Consider the following 3,580-nt stretch of genomic DNA (forward strand, 5'->3'; position numbering starts at 1 on the left):
CAATATTTAAAAATTCGAATACCATGTACTAATAAACATATTCATTACTAACAATAACTACTTACACAACAATATCAACAAATTTTTAAATCTTGATTTAATAAAGTTATTCGTGACTAACAAAAAAAAATATATACAAAATATATACAAATCTGGAGGACGTCGCTGCGGATCACGAGGTGCAGTCCCGGGCGTGACCTCGCCAACTGTCGATTGTCCCGCAAGAGATGGTGTAACGGGCGATGGAGTCCCGAGAGGGGATTGTTGGCTCAGCAATTGTCCAGAAGGCGACAACGAACCAACCGTTGTCGCATTACCTGCAAGTAATAAAAATAATTAACCTACATAATATTATATGCAAATTTAAACAAATAATGAGAACAAATTAAAAATAAACCTAAATGTATACATAATATGAACCATACCTGCAGGCGCACTACTAACAGATGACGTACTACCTACGTGTGCGGGTGAAGACTGCTGAGCACCAGGGCATACGAACGATAATCCTGTAGAGGACATGAAGGCCTCAAAATGTCGCATGCGCTGCTCCATAGCATCAAAATGTCGTATGCGCTGCTCCATAGCATCAAACTGTCGTATGCGCTGCTCCATGCTGTCAGCCCGCTCTCTCTCGGCCTGCACTATGCCCTCCAACTCCGCAATTTTATGAGCAGCCCAATCCTGAGACGTGCCCTCGGCCGGTCCCCCCCGTGTGCGGTCCCTATACGAGAAACAAGTCCCGCGAACAGGAGTAACGTTCGGCCCAACCTGCCGAACCCTACCCGCATACTCGGGTCGCCCAACCGCTTGCTCGTACGCGTCGCCAGGTGCCCAACGCACCGTATCTGATGAGACGGGGTCCGAGGCAGCAGGATCAGTGGACAAACTCTGTGTCATCTGCTCCTGTACGTCGTCAACATACAAAACACTGGTAATTAATAAATACTTTATCACACGCATAACTAATAATAATCGATAACATTTAACAGTAGTATACTCATAGGTCCCGTGTCCGCTCGTTCAGGTAAGTGTCGTCTTTCCTTGTGTGCGTCTTCACAAACAACTCGGCGCGAGTGGAGGGCGTGCCAGATATAGATGCATGTCGCCATACAGTATAAATATATAACAAACATTGGATATTCATTTAATGTTAAGAAAGAACAATTATGTCCAAATAAGAATTAGGGTTTTTACATATTGTTCCATATCTCATCGTGATTAAATCTGGCATAACTTTTGGACCCCAGACTATGGGGGATGTCATTCTGCTCCCGCAGCCGCTTCATTCGTTCAGACCTCTCCTTTACATTGAACATTTGCAAAAAAATTTAAGAATTGATACACTTAATTACTTATGTGCTATGATTGAATGAACTGTTTATTAAAAAAACACAACATTTTAGTAATACATTGAAAGACCTACATACCACATTTATTTTTGTGCACCACTCGTGCAGTACGTCCTCCACATCCGTTCGGTCATACTTATCAAAAAACGTATCTGGCATTCTCGCACGTATTGTCAATGGCGTGTCACCGTGTCGAATATTTAGCTGGGTCCTCAACTTCGACTTCCACGAACGGTGCTTACGGCCCATATCACCCCAGAATTCATTCTGTGCCAGGCGCTGGTCGACGGATACGGGTACATAAAATTCTTACTGCACATTCAATCTAATAATTAATTTTAGCAGTTCAATAAAAAAATCATCTTAACTTTAATTTCACAAAATACATATATTAGTTTCATACACATACCATTATGGCATCCCACATCGCCTGCTTAATCTGTTTATCTACCTTCGCCCATTTGTCCCGCAAGTGAATGTGGGACCCACTCCGTAACATCTTGCCCGCAGCCCGTCTAGAACGATTGCATGCTCGTCCCACGGGTTGTGTTGCATCATTGTACTGCAACACAACTTTCTTACCCCTCGGGAGCACCCAATTTCTCTCCGGGTCCTTAATTACCTCAAAATAGATGCTCCCGTCTGGGTTATACCCTAGTCAATAAATATAAAACGTTAATATAGTAACACTAAATAACTTAATTATATTAACAAATTAAGAATTCAATTTAAATATTATACGAACTTACTAAATTAAGATATAATGATGTATAAAAATGTACTTACCCATCAGCCGAATATGGTCGAATGCTATGTGCTCGGTCGCTGGGTCACCAGCATGCTCCTCGCCTAACTCATCCTCTGGGTGATGCTCATCATCATGATCGTCATCCGAAGGCATATCCTGGGGGACATCATGGGCTAACTGATCAAGACCCAACATCACATCGTCCCCCTCGCGGGGCAGCTGGCTCTCCCCCACATCTGGGTCCTGACTCTCCCCAGGAAGCGGCAACCGGCTCTGTCCATAAACAGGCATCTGGCTCTCCCCAGGTGCCGGGCCCTGGCCCCCCGCTGGTGCCGACAGCTGTCCCGACCGCATACCCGGCATAGGCATCCCCCCCGCTGTGGCAACGGAAATCTGTCATCCTGATTCTCACTATCAGGGTTGACTGGCATAGGTGGTGTAAGGGGGTGTGGATAGTACAACGGAAATCTGCTCAGATCATGAAACTCTGGCGCCCACCATCGATCAATATGACCCGGTGAGGTCAGCCCCAACTGCGAGAACGTCGTGTATGGAGAAGGAGAATATCCAGCTGAGCTCGTCTGGCCGGGATCTGACCTGCTCATCCCCGCCGTACCCGGGGGCAATGGTCTGTAAAAGGCATCCGGGCCGTGTGGCCACGGTGTGGTATGTAGTGCCGCTGCCATCGCCGGTGTGGACGTAGGCGGGTATAGAGAAGGAGAATATCCAGCTGTGCTCGTCTGCCCGGGATCTGACCTGCTCATCCCCGCCGTACCCGGGGGCAATGGTCTGTAAAAGGCATCAGGGCCGTGTGGCCACGGTGTGGTATGTAGTGCCGCTGACATCGCCGGTGTGGATGTAGTCGTGCAAGGCGTGGGTAGGCGTGGTGCACGATGTGCGCAAGTAGGGGGTCTCTGGTCCATCGAAACCTGCGAACAAATGTGAGACAAAATATTTGAAATTCGTTTTAATTTTAATATTACAAAAGAATATGCATAATATACAATGAGCTCTATGCAAACTAAGAAAGTACTTTGAGTTTAAGGAAATTGTACCAATAATAAATATAGCAATCATTGTATAACAGGAGCTTCAATCGGATCAATGTCGGGCCTGTCGTGATCGAATTCATCATTCATATCATGCAGGTCATCAGTGGGTAATATGATCGGTACACACTCGTGATATGCATTATCTGCATCACTACTCCCTTCCCCCTGACCAACATCGTACACGTTGCGCGGTTTAGTCCTCACGGCACAAACCCAGTTTGGGTTCCTTTCATCCTCGACATAAAACACTTGGTCTACCTGAGATGTAAGCACGTAAGGCTCGTCAGTAAGCAGTTCTCCCCTGTGGACGAGGTGAGTGAAGTTGACAAACGCTAGACCATAATGGTCGACTCTAAATCCTCTGTCCATCGTGGGGTCCGCCCAATTGCACTTAAATAGGACGTACGTAGTCCTATCGTAGTACTCGA

Source organism: Alnus glutinosa, chromosome 14 (genome assembly GCF_958979055.1).
Source record: "Alnus glutinosa chromosome 14, dhAlnGlut1.1, whole genome shotgun sequence".
In the NCBI taxonomy this organism is placed as follows: domain Eukaryota; kingdom Viridiplantae; phylum Streptophyta; class Magnoliopsida; order Fagales; family Betulaceae; genus Alnus; species Alnus glutinosa.